Source organism: Lycium ferocissimum, chromosome 9 (assembly GCF_029784015.1).
Source record: "Lycium ferocissimum isolate CSIRO_LF1 chromosome 9, AGI_CSIRO_Lferr_CH_V1, whole genome shotgun sequence".
In the NCBI taxonomy this organism is placed as follows: Eukaryota; Viridiplantae; Streptophyta; class Magnoliopsida; order Solanales; family Solanaceae; genus Lycium; species Lycium ferocissimum.
The window spans coordinates 46,093,564-46,108,240 of record NC_081350.1 but is presented as its reverse complement, the minus strand read 5'-3'; the positions used below and the strand labels follow the sequence as shown (position 1 = coordinate 46,108,240).

The following is a 14,677-nucleotide window of genomic DNA, read 5'->3' as shown; positions in this document are numbered from 1 at the left end:
TTCATGCATTTGTTAATTAAGGAAAGACAGATCAAAATTATCATCTAATATTAGATATATTTAAGAATGAAAATATATAAATTATAAACAGACAATGAAAAAGTTACAAATTTTAGAAAAATATGTCCAACTCTCGTGATTTTTTAAGCGTGGTAGGATAGAATATTGTGATTAAAAGCATGTAGTGGAGTATATCTTTAATTTCCAGGCAATTCTTACATTAGGAGATCAGTTTTTGTAATTATATTTCTCTATTCTTTTTACAAATGAGATTGGATAAAATTAAGTTTTTATAACAAAATCACAGTAGAATTTTAAAAAATTATTATTTAAAAGTGAGTTGAATAGCAAGTCATTATTATAATTAGTGCATAAATCTAAATAATGTTGAAGCACGTGCCATTTTACGTGAAAACAAAATAGTAAAACACCTATTACGAAAGTAAAAATATAATAGAATAAATATTTTTGAATCAAGTACCCTTAGAAATAATAAAGCAAAGTACTTTTGTAGTATATTTATGTTAGAAATGTTTTTATAAACTTTAAAGAATCACAAATATTTAACTTGATAGAAGTCCCAATATAAATGATAACTGGTTATTGATGCATATGAAAACTAGAACACTAAATTGTAGATATTGGTTGAAATAATAAATTATAAATTTTATATTAACATTTTTTTTCTTCATATGTTCACTTCTAGGAATTTTAAAATAGTTCTTTCAGAATCCATCAACTAGAACTAATTTAATACTAAAAATTGTAGACTTTTGCTTTCATAAAAATATAATATCCGGATACATGGTTATGTACCTGGACACCCCACAAAAAAATGAAGATTAGTAGATTAATTAAAATGTAGCGGTTAGATTCATTTTATCGGTACCGATTTATTTATTTCTAATATGTTGAAAATAATTCTTATAGTATTTCTTATAGATTAAGAAAATAGGACAATTTGCATTTTGTGCATTTTACCCGTGAGGAAAAAAATCCAGATTCTATCAGTTATCTGATTATTTGTGTATTTAAGAATAAATAGCTTTCCAAGAGAGATACATATATAAGTATTCAAAGGTTATCTGTTCTTGCTAAATTAAAAATCAAGCATAATAACCTATGAAATTAAAGTAATGAAATTATAAAGCTTGAACAAAGTTTAAGATGATATATTGCCTGAGATGATTGAGGATCTTCCTTTATTGAGTTGGTTGTATATAAAAATAAACGATTATCATATCTTGTACTTACACTTTTATCTTTAACTTTTACCTATAATAAAAACACAACTTTTAATTATATTTATGTGACTTTTAACCAAAAATTATACCTATTGAGATGGGATACACACGCGACGCGTGTGCTGAAAAACTAGTATATATAAAAGGAGGAGAATGAAAATTAACTATACAAGTCCGCCTCTCCTTCTGCAAGTTTTTTTATATCAACAGAGCATGCACTGTTGTAGAGAAAGAATGGAGAGTACATATATATATGCATATAAAATAAGTATTGAAAGATCATTGCTCCCAAGTTTAATGCAAAAAGTAAATGCAAGTGTAATTGTCATTTTTGGAAACGTTATCAAATAATCCCAAGTCTTACTATACGGGAGTTAGGGGTGTACAAAGCAAACCGATAAACCGCACCAAACCGATAAACCGAGTCAAATCGAGAAAAAAAAACTGACTAGTGGTTTGGTTTGACTTGGTTTGGTGTTGAAAATAAAAACCCGACCATAATTGGTTTGGTTTGGTTTTAGCTAAAAAAAGTCAAACCGAACCAAACCAACCCGACATTACGTGTATTCGATTTTAAAAATATTTTATATATAAAAATATTTATTTGTAATGTAATTTGTAAATATTTCTTAAATTTTTTCATAGTTTTTTGTCTTTTATCATATTATTTTAAGCTTGAACTTAGAATTTTGAATGCCAATAAGTTTTATATCCCATGGATGTTAGTAACTCAAATAAAGTCCAAATCAAAACCAACTCAACACTAATGCTAACAAAAGAAATTCAATTCTAACACTAGGAATGACAGTAATGTTGGGTATCTATTCTTTAGTTTTGCATAATTGGTTTAGAGCATAAAAATACATAGCTTCATTTTTTTATTTGTCATATAATTAATACTTATTAGCCGTACTTATTTTAGCATAACTTAGTATTTAGATTAAAGTCATTTTCTTTATGGCTTATTAATTAGCAATACTTATTTTAACCGATTTTATTATTTTTTTGTTGAATATTTTAATACGATGTCATCACCCATCTCACATTTTGTGTTATTTTCTTAAGAAACACCTTAGTTATATAGTTGTATCTTACTAGGACTAAAGAAATATTTGAAGTGAAAGTCATATGTTTTGTATGAAGACTTTTTGAAAAAAACCCGAAAAAACCGAATAACGCGAGAAAGCTCGAAGTTGAAAAACCCGAATTTTATTGGTTTAGTTTGGTTTATAAATTTAAAAACCCGATGCAATTGGTTTGGTTTGGTATTTGAAAAATCCGAACCAACCCGGTCCATGTACACCCCTAGTGAGGAGTTATAGGGAGAGGAAAGATGAAAAAACATAGACATTCAATATGCATTAACCATCTAGTTTAATTGGAGAAGTAAAACTTAACGATACAGTCATGTTATTACTGCTAAGTGGGCTGAAACCTATATTTATTTTATGAGGCTTTAAAAATAAGTTAAATAACAATATTAGGAGAAAAAGACAAAAAAACAACAAAAAAAAGATAAATTACAATGGCAACATAGAAACGTGTCACATCACTTTATATATATATATATATATATATATATATATATATATATATATATATTGTTAGACAAAAAAAACAACAAAAAAGATAAATTGCAATGGTGACATATATATATATATATATATATATATATATATATATATATATATATATATATATATATAATAAGTATTTTTAAGTATATATATATTTTAATAAGTGTATACATATAATGTCGGTTCGGTTTGACTTTGTTTAGTTAAAACCGAACAAAACTAATTATAGTCAGTCTTTTATTTTTGCAATACCAAATCATATATCAAACCAAATCATTAATAGTTTCTTTTTCTCGGTTTGACTCGATTTATCGAGTTGGTGTTGTTTATCGGTTTTCATTGAGCACCCCAAATTTTACAATAGACAGAGTTTCCCACTTTGTTGCCATTTCCCTCTACCCATTCTTGATTCTTCAATCCAAACATAAAAATGCTTCTTAGATTACGATATTCCCGTACTATGAGCTATTTAAATTAATTTCCATGTAAGTTTGAGAATAGTGATCTACATTGATGAATTTATTAAATAAGGATTAAGTCAATGGTCATATAGGATTGGAATTGGATTAATTAGCTTTCGGTAGATTACGATATTCTATTAGTATAAGCTATTTATAATTAGTTTCCATGTAAGTTTGAGAATAGAGATGAAAGAGATAAAGTGAAGGGTCGAAGCATACAGCGTTGCTTCTGTGTTCTTATATTTATAAGGGGAAGTTACAACATATATCTACCTAAATGATAAGTATAAGGAGAAATTCAAAGTAGAGTCCTACTACAAATAATATACAAGAAGATAACTCTAACACCCTCCCTCAATCTAAACGGGAAGAATGAACGTGAAGATTGGCAGTTAGCTCACGAAAACGGGTAGAGGGCAAAACTTTGGTGAACAAATGCGCAAGTTGTTCGGTATGAACATGAGAAACCACCAAGTCACCATATCGGTCTTTTCTGAACAAGCGATAATCCAATGCAACATGCTTGGTACGAGAGTGAAAAACTGGATTATGCGCTAGGTGGATGGCTCCAATGTTGTCATATTTTGCAGAGACCGGAGAAGTAAGAAAACTACCAAGATCACAGAGAATGTATTGGAGCCAGGTAGCCTCAGCCGTAGCAACAGCAAGAGCTCTATACTCAGCTTCAGTACTAGAGCGTGCAACTGTAGGTTGTTTCTTGGCGGACCAAGATATGAGATTTGAACCAGAAAAATGCAGAAACCAGATGTTGATCGTCTTGTGGTGAAACCTTTGACCAGCCATCGGAGTCGAGAATAAATAGTAAGCGCAGAGAGAATTTTGTACCTGCAAGCCCATTTGATCGGTTGTGCCATTTAGAATACTGAAGATGCGCTTTACTGCCTGAAGATGTAACTACCTCATTGAGAAGCAAGGTTGACGACAAATTGAATGTACGGTAGGAGTGAAAGACAAATCTGCAGACTCCCAACCATTTGACGATAGGTAGAAGGATCTTCAAGCAACGAAGATGAAGTGGAATTCCAGTCAAGCTTGCTGTGGTGTAGAGTAAGTACAGATTTACACTTCTCTAGTTTAAACTGATGAAGGATAGAAGTGATATACCATTGCTGCACCAATAGAAGCCCCGAGGAATTAGACCTCAATTCAATGCCAAGAAAGTAACTACGAGGGCCTAAGTCCTTCATTGAGAATTCCGTACTCATGGAAGAGATGAACTGAGATATCAATGTCTTCGAAGAGCCAAAAACAGCTATATCATCCACATAAATCAAAAGAATTATGGAATCACTGCCCGAGTGAAAGATGAACATGCTATGGTCCGAGCTACATTGCTTAAAACCAAGATCAAGAAGAAAACGGGCAAGACGATGGAACCAAGCACGTGGTGATTGTTTAAGACCATATAGAGCACGTTGCAACTTGCATACATAATAAGGATAATCTGGATATACGAACCCCTTTGGCTGACGCATATAAACTGTCTCAGATAACTCACCATGTAGGAATGCATTTGACACATCAAGTTGGCGCATGAATCAGTTTCGTTGAAGGGCCAAAGATAAGACCAAACGAACCGTGCTAGGCTTGACAACGGGAGCAAAGGTCTCAAAATAATCTACTCCGGGCTGTTGCGAAAAACCTTGAGCTTAACCGAGCTTTAAATCTTTCAACAGAGCCATTGGCGCAAAATTTAATTCAAAGCACCCATTTGTTGCCAACAATATTTGCATTTGCAGGAGGAGGTACCAAAGTCCAAGTTTTATTTTGGACAAGAGCATCAAATTCGACACTCATTGCATGCATCCAACGCGGATCTTTAGAATCTTGAGCAAATATGGTAGGTTCAGATAAAATGGAACTAGTTGAAGCTGTTAAAGAAGGAAGAATACGTGGTTTGAGTGAACCAGTTTTAGAACGAGTAATCATGTGATGGGAATTTAAATGTACAGTGGTTGGAGTGGAGGTAGGCAAAGTAAAATTGCCAGAGGTAGATTGACTTTGTATAGGTTGTGCCTGAGATAAAGCAACACGTTCAGAAGAAAAGTTTAAAGTAGCGGCAGGACGTTGGTTCAAAGAGGAGTTAGAGATATCATCTGAGAATGAGGAAGAAGCTAGAGAGAATTGTTTAGAAGCTTGAAGGCGAGAATCACGGGAATCAGGTGACTGGAATATAGAAGTTTGAAGACTTCTACTAGGTGTGAGCTGCTGCATATTTTTAGAGGTAGGAGTTATTAAATTAACAGAATTACTTTTATTTACATTGGACAAATGTGAAGAATGTTGAGCAGCGGGAAGTCCCTTTTGGAACAAATCAGGAAAAGCTCCTCCAGAACGTGTGATATGGATTGGGAAGTGATAAGACTTAGAGGAGTTATCAAGAACAGTAGGCGATGAGATAGATTTGGATGAGGTTGGCGCGTGAGTAGGAAAGAAAGTCAGAAAGGGAAAAGAGTCTTCAACAAAATGAACATGCCGAGAGATGATAACTCTATTGGAACTAGGATCCAAGCACTTAAAACCTTTGTGTTTATCAGATGAACCAAGGAATAAACAAGGCTTTGATCGAGGTTCGAATTTGGAGCAAGAACCAAATGCCACAAAGGGATAAAAAAGGCATCCAAATACACGAATCAAATTATAATCTGGCACACGACCATAAAGTCTTTCAAACGGTGATTTAAAATGCAGCACTGGAAGGGGAGTAATATTAATAAGAAAGACAAAGATACAAACAAGCATCAGCCCAAAATTGAAAAGACATAGATGCCTGAAAAATAAGACAGCGTAGGACATTTGCAATATGTCTATGTTTGCGCTCTGCCCGCCCATTTTGAGCAGATGTGTGAGGACAAGAAAAGCGATGGACTATGCCATTTTGTTTGAAGAATGAGCTAAAGTTATTGTTAACATATTCTCCACCTCCATCGGACTGGAAATAAGAAATGGAGATGTGAAAAACATTTTTAACCATTGTATAAAATTCTTTGAATTTGTCAAAGGATTTAGATTTTTCGCGCATCAAGTAAACCCAAGAGAATTTAGTGTAATCATTAAGGAATGAAATGTAATAACGATAGCCAGAATTTGAGACCATAGGAGCATGCCATACATCTGAATGAATTAAAACAAAGGGAGAATTTGCATTAGTACTTGATAAAGGAAAAGACATTCGAGTTTGTTTGCCTAAATGACAAACATTACAAGAATTATTGCTAACGGAAGAGGTACTACGAATCAATTTTATAGAAACTAAAGAACTAAGAGACTCTCAGCCAGGATGTCCGAGGCGCTGGTGCCAAAGGGAAGGTGGCAAAATCTTAGCAAAGAGACCGAAGTTGGAGAAGCCAGGTGGAGCGACAGGTAGAGGATAAAGAGAACCAGAATTGTTACAGTGGAGCAATGTCATTCTGGTCTTCATGTCCTTGACAAAAAAACCAGAGTCAGTAAACTGAATAAAACAATTATTATCAGCACATAAACGTTGAATTGAAAGTAGATTTTTAACAAGAGAAGGAACATATAAAACTTTCTTTAAGAGAAAAGGCTTAGAAGTTGTTGGAAGAGTAGAGGAACCAGTGGATTTAATTGGAAGAAGAGTACCATCTCCAACCATGACTTGAGAAGAACCAGAATAAGGAGTGTGAGAAGTAAGAGTAGAAGGATCATTAGTCATGTGCGCAGATGCCCCGGAGTCTGGGTACCAAACTGTTGGTTAAACCTCCTTCAAATTCATTGCAGCAAATGATTTAGGAATATTGTTAGCCACAAAGAAATGATTGAACCTGTTTCTACACTCCAATGTAGTGTGATTATAGTAAAAACAAATTTGACATTGTTTAGCAGGAACGAAAGGGGCTCTACCCAAAATACCAATAGCAGGGGAAGGAGGCCGAGATTGATTTTGAAAACCAGACCATGAAGAGTTGTGGTATCCTCGACCTCTACCATACTGTCCCTTGTTATTTTTGCCACGACCTCGTCCATGGGAGTGTGCTTTTGCAGACTGATTTCCATTAAAAGAGGACGATGAATTAGACGTGTTCTTTCCTTGAGTTGACACCATCAAAGCAGTTTGAGGACTTGATTCTTCAGAAGCATCTGCATTAATGTGAGCTTCTTCAGTGAGAAGAAGTGGTCGTAATGCAATAAAAAAAGGAAGTGAACCAGTAGCATTCAATCCAGACACAAAGGTACGATAGGATGACGGTAATCCCTGTAAAGCTTGAGTGACTAAATCACCATCAGTCACCAGTTTACCAATTTCCCTGAGAGAGCAAGCAATAGAGTGAAGTTGCTGAAGATAATCCTCCATAGAAAGGGAACCTTTCTTGAAATTTTGAAACTTGGACTTAAGGTGAATGACAGAGGAAGAGACTTGGTCTAAATATAAGGAAGCTAGGGTGTCCGAAGCCTGTTTTGATGTCTCGCAAGCATAGTTCAAAAGTGTATCAAGAACAGCGGAAGAAAGTGTTGCATTAATCCAACTTAATGCAATAGTGTCACATTGAATCCATAGCTTGTAATTAGCGTGTTCTGGTGATGGACATGGTATGGTTCCATCTACTAGGAAAGAAGGTTGTGACTTTTAAGGACTGTGAGAAAAACTTTCTTCCAGGTAAGGTAATTGACGCATGTTAATTCGATAGGGACAAATCCTTTAATATTCGAAACTGTTGGAAGAGGGATGGGAAGGCCAAGAGAAGATTGATTCATGGTGGTTTGACCAGAGGACGCAATTTGAGTAGAGAAGGAGGAGGAGTTTTTTGGAGCCATGAAAGGGATTGTCTAGGGCTCTTGATACCAAGATGAAAGAGATAAAGTGAAGGGTTGAAGCATACAACGTTGCTTCTGTGTTCTTATATTTATAAGGGGAAGTTACAACATATATCTACCTAAATGATAAGTACAAGGAGAAATTCAAAGTAGAGTCCTACTACAAATAATATACAAGAAGATAACTCTAACAAATAGTGATCTCTATTGTTGAATTTATTAAACAAGGATTAAGTCAATGGTCAACTTTCAATCTACCTTCAAAAGATTACATATGGAATTATATTCAAAATTTAGACATTTCTAACTACTCCCTCCGGATTAAAAAAAAAAAAAAAAAAGAGTCCACCTAACCATTTGTATACCCCTTAAGAAAATACTAACTCCTAGACAAAAATAGGTAATTTGACTAAACTACCCCTAATTAAATAGGCATTGGGATTTGATCATATAACACTTAATAGGGGCAAATATGGAAAAACAAGGTTAATTCTTTCTTGATTTGCTAAGTAGACTCTTTTTTTTATCCAAGAAAAAAAGGCTAAGTGGACTCTTTTTTTGATCCGGAGAGAGTAACATTTAATAGAGGATCGGATTAGTTTTTCCGTACATCTAAACGTTCAGAATCAGTTTTTGATGTTAAATTTTAACTATAAATGATAACAATTTTTAGTATAAAAGAGAAGCCAAACAGCCGTTATTATCACAAACAATTATGATGGCTTGCAGTACTAAATTTTGACACCAGAGATCTGGGTTGCTGGTTGAGTTGTAAAGACTTACAAAGCTAGCGAAAAGTCTTGAAAGTGGTAGCTATAATTAAGAAGAATTGTAGGGGAAAGGTACTAAGTTGTTAGATCCTTGGCTTATGGAGTTCTTACCTTAAAACTGCTTGAGTTTTAATGAAGATTTGAGGAAAAACCCATTGATGCGGATCGTGATTTTTTACTCCCTTGAGAAAGACGTTTTTTATGATAAAAATCCTTGTGATGTACATTCTGCACTTTACGTCTTTTTTAGACTGAAGAATCTGATTCTTCAATTCATTAAGGGCAACATAAACACGTGGGATACGTTTATATATATCACCACCGTTAGATTGTGAGCCTAAGATCGATGCGTGGAGTTTGGCGTACCCCTACCACATTATATATATAAATAAATAACTTGCAATAATTAGAGAGGGACATGAAACCTTGCCTCTAATCTAATGATTTGACAAAACAATCTAAAAAGAAAGAAAATAGCCTATACAAGATTCTTTCTAGAAAAGATCTCATAATTATATTCCACTACAAATAGATTACAGGACTAAATTAGTGGAGCCTTCTAATTGCTGAGTCAATGTACACAAAATTTTGGAAAACACTGGAGTTGGACCAATAAGCTGCTTGACATAAGCAACTCCGTAAATTAACGAAAAAAATCACTTAACCAAGTTTCACGTAAATATTGAAAATTACTCCTTGTTCTCAATGCCTTAGCTAAGGAAACATAGGTCGGGTTGGTTCGATTTTTCATTTACCAAACCAAATTACCAAACCAAATTAACTATGCCGGGTTTTTGAATCTATATACCATTCAATAAAAGTCAGTTTTTTCCCATTTTTCTTTTCCATTTGCTTTGGGGGTTTTGACTTTTTTCTCCAGGAATGTCTCCACAACGCAACACAATAATATGGGGCACCCAAATGGGTGTTTATACTTTATCTGGTGATTCGAAGGAGACTATAAAAGAGATACTATTGAAATGGGGACATATTGACCAGAACACTTGCCCTTTGTGTGAAGTTGCAGAGGAGACAGTTGGTCATCTTTTCTTTCAGTGCACTTTCTCACAACTGCATGGGGCAAGTTGTTACTTTGACAGAATTTTCAGAGGCCTGCTTTGCCATGGAATGACGAATTTCAATGCATGATAGATCATATGGATGGAAACAATGTTGTAACTGAGATACAATAGTTATTTCGTGCTTTCCAAAAAAATAATACAAAATGTGAGATGAATCATGACATTATGAAAATATATTGTCACCAACAACTATAATAAGAACCCATAAAACAAGTAATGTTAATAAGAGCTACTGAAAATGAAAATAACCTGATTTAAATTTTTTGAGTTAATTACTAGACATTTATGGGCTATAATTCTTTGGCAAATTTGTTGGACCATTCAAATTGTAAGTCTAAACATAAAATAACACGTTAAGACTCATAAACTATGAAAAAACTTAAGAAATACTTATAAATTATATTAGAACAACTATTGTTTAAGTATAAAATATTTTTTAAAAAGTGTATATATATAATGTCAGTTTGGTTCTGATTGGTTTGACCTTTTTTTGGTTAAAACCAGACAAAACCAATTATAGTCGATCTTTTGTTTTTACAATAGCAAATCAAATCAAACCAAATCATTAGTCAGTTTTTTCTTTTCTTTTCGATTTGACTCGATTTATGGAGTTGGTGCGGTTTATCGGTTTTTATTGAACACCCCTACGTTTTACAATGGACAGAGTTTCCCACGTTTTTTGCCATTTCCCTTTACCCATTTTTTTTTTAACCCCTTTACCCATTCTTGATTCGTCAATTCAAACATAAATATGCCTCTTAGATTACGATATTCTAGTATTATAAGCTATTTATAATTATTTTCCATTTAAGTTTGAGAATAGTGATCTACAATAATGAATTTATTAATTAAGGATTAAGTCAATGGTCAACTTCCAATATGGAATTATATTCAAAATTTAGACATTTCTAACCTAACATTTAATATAGGATCGGATTAAATTTCCGTACGTTCAGAATCTGTTTTTGATGTTAAAATTTTAACTATAAATGCTAACAATTTTTAGTATAAAAGAGAAGCCAAACAGCCGTTATTATCACAAACAATTATGATGGCTTTCAGTACTAACTTGTTTTATGTATGCTGTTTGCTTTTCTCTTCACCAATCCAATTAGATGTGTTGATGGAGAGGGACCTTTACCTGCCCTATTTGTGTTTGGTGATTCAATTTTGGATTCTGGAAATAATAATTACATCAATACTACTACTCAATTCCAAGCTAATTGGTTGCCTTATGGTGAAACGTTCTTCAAAGCTCCTACTGGTAGACCTTGTGATGGTCGTCTCATAACCGATTTTATTGGTAATGCGATATGTCACACTGAATTTTTTTTATTTATCTTTGTCTTGTATTTGTAAAAAATTAACCTTCCTTTTTTTTTTTTTTTTTTTTTTTTTTTTTTTTTTTTGCAGCGGAATTTGCTAACTTGCCATTAATTCCGGCATATTTTGAAATTGGAACCGATAAATTTCTTCATGGGGTGAACTTTGCTTCCAGTGGCTCAGGTTGTTTAGTAGAAACCAATCGTGGTATTGTAAGTAACTTCTTATCTTTTCTTCTTAAAGAATCGTTTTTTTCAATATTAAATAAACTATCTACCTTTCATATTATATTCTGTTCTTTTTGGCACCTAAACCTAATTAACTAAAGTAATTTGCAGGTTATAGATCTTCAGACGCAGTTGACACATTTCAATGAAGTGGTTCAATTGTTGGAGAATAAGTTAGGAAAACAAAAGTCTCAACAACTCCTCACTGATGCTGTATACATGTTTAGCACTGGAAGTAATGATTATGCTTTCCCTTACCTTACCAATCCTAAGTTTCCATTTCCTAAGGAACAATTTTCACAGATGGTATTGGGTAATTTAACAGCTATTTTACAGGTAATGAGATTGTTATCTAGTATTATTATCAAGATTAAGTATTTGCGGAGTCATCTGCTTACTACTCTTCTTCCATTACAATTTAATTTTATGAACGTATTTGACTAGACACAAAGTTTAAAATGTGAATTTCATTTATGTTTGTATAGAAGATAACATTAAAATAGTGAATATGTAAGGAGTAATTTAATTTAAAGGAAAAACATTAATCAATTATACCAAAGTTTAAATATTTAATTGTTGAATAAATTTGTATCCAAGTATGGAAGTATTGTAAGAAAATAATGTTAGTAATGAAATGATGCCAGACAATTTAATTTTTATTGCCTGAAATATAAAGTGGCATATACTTAAATTGAACATTTGGATTGGAGTTGTTTATTTCTTTCAAAAATTAATTGGAATCGCTCTTTTATATATTTATATTGTTTAGTTTTGTCATGTGAGACTAGGAACATATGTCCAGTGATGAACTTTTATACAAAGTTTTAAATTAGCAATCCACTCGGAGGTGAATCCAAAATTTAAAACTATTTAAAGAAGGAAGCGGTTTTATATATACATATTCTAATATCATTTTCTTTAACAGAGTTTTGGTTCAAGATTTTCTATTTGATAAACTTTCATTAACATTCTCTGAATCAATATTGTAACAGAAAATTTACAATAAAGGAGGGAAAAAATTTACCATATTTACGTTGGCCCCTGAAGGTTGTTCCCCAGGTGGGAGGGCATTTAATGCTCAATTAGGAGGTAAAAGTGGTGACTGCATGCAAGAACTCAATGCACTACTGGAGATGCACAGCAATGCTCTTCCCCAGATGCTCACGCAACTACAACAGAATTTAACAGGATTTAACTATACATTGTTTGATCTTTACAAACTTTTTACCGAAAGAATTGATAACCCTTCCAACTATGGTAAGTTCTATTTTCTTTGTATCCAAGTCATTGAATATTTATGTTTAGATTTCCAGTATGTTTTACACATTTTTTTGCGTAAAATATAAGCCTTGATTCTTAACTCGTTCTAGAAAAGAATGACACCATTACTATGCAAGCTAACTAATTTTTCTTTCTCTACTATATTTTTTTGGACATTTTTTAAATAATGTATACTTTTACTAGCTACTATTAAAGTGTGATATATAAACATATAATGCTTCTTCTTGTTTTGAATATAATACTTTTTATGTAGTAATTTCTCAGTATGTAAAGTTATCAAGTATGTCTATTTTAAGAAATCGATGATTAAATAAGTTTAACGTTAAAATTCACCTAATACTCTGAACTCGTCTAGTCTTTCCGGGATGGAGAGAGTATTTTCATATGAATCATAAGGTATTTGAAATTTTTCGTTTATGCAGGTTTTAATGTATCAACTGAAGCATGTTGTGGCACGGGTCCATTTAAAGGAATTAATAGCTGTGGAGGAAAAAGGCAGGTAAAAGAGTATGACTTATGTCAAAATGTGACAGATTATGTGTTCTTCGATGCCAGTCATCCAACAGAAGCAGCCAACAAGCAATTTGCTCAACTATTATGGAATGGAACAACAGATTTCATTGCACCTCACAATCTAAAATCTTTTTTCCAACTTTAGTGTAACTCAACATTGGCATTAGGGTATATATACTTTCTTGTATTCTGAGTAAGATGTTTTTTCTTACTCCTACCTCCATCATTGTAAGTCTATATATACTCAACTAAATAGAAGGGCAGAATTCTGTTTATATATATATATATATATATATATATATATATGGACGAACTTCATTAACTTACATTGACTCTCTAGTTTCTAATTTGACGTATTGGTTGACTCTCTAGTTTTTGTGTTGAAGTATTGGGCTGACTCTTAAAACTGGAATTCTATTGGCCACCTCATAGTTTAAAAAGAGTAATTTTCAGAACTGAAGTGCTAACGTGCTTTACATGATTTATGATGATAAATGTATGAATAGCATTTTACTCTAGGCATCTCTTCTTTACTGAAGAATATATTAGAAATGAAATACTTCAAGAAATTTCATCAATCAATTATTGTCACACCCCTTTTCGAACTCCCCGCTAATAAGTGTTTATTTTAAAAAAGGTTAAAGAGTTTTTCTCATAAGTGACTATACTTTGGAAAAGGATTTATTATATTAATGGAGTCATCAATTGGAATTAATTTTCGGTGTTTCAAGTCACCAAATGCACTTAGAAATTTATGTTCTAAACAACAAAAACCATCTTATGTATATGAAAAAAACAATAATGAATAATTTAGGCATCAAATAGCATTTACCTCAAAATGCAGTTCTTATGTGAACATGATCCAGAGAAATTAGGAAATATAAATACATCATCACTATGCAAACCCACTGATATCATATCTTTCACAAGCAATAAATCTCATGGGTTTTTTTTTTAATAGGTCTACTACCAAAATGTTATGGGTTTTGTTAATAGGTCTGGTCTACTACCAAATGATGCATAGAGATGTACGTCATGTTCACTTCTCTATATACAACTATGTCTCTGATACAAATCACACTTAATAGCAATATATTTCATCTTCTCACAGTTTTGGGATCTTATGTGTAAGCTATTGAGATTTTACTATCACACTTGATTGTCACTAGTTCAATAGCACTTTCATGTTCACCCAAATGTATTACCAAAGAATGTTAAAGTGCAAATAACTTCTTGTACAATTACTGAAAGTGTTACAAAATCAACTTTCATCATGAATAACGATAATGACGGTCTCTTGCTACTCGAAATATATATATATGATATCATTTTTTTTAGCAAGAAGAACATACTCAAATGTAGATTTTCTCCTATCTAAATCTCCTTGTCAATTCCTTGAAAC

The 14,677-nt window shown here is 32.7% G+C and overlaps 1 pseudogene; it reads left to right on the top strand.

Moving 5' to 3' along the window:
• Positions 1–10,982: 10,982 nt before the first annotated feature.
• On the top strand, positions 10,983–13,540 carry LOC132029282 (GDSL esterase/lipase 5-like; annotated as a pseudogene).
• Positions 13,541–14,677: the final 1,137 nt, after the last annotated feature.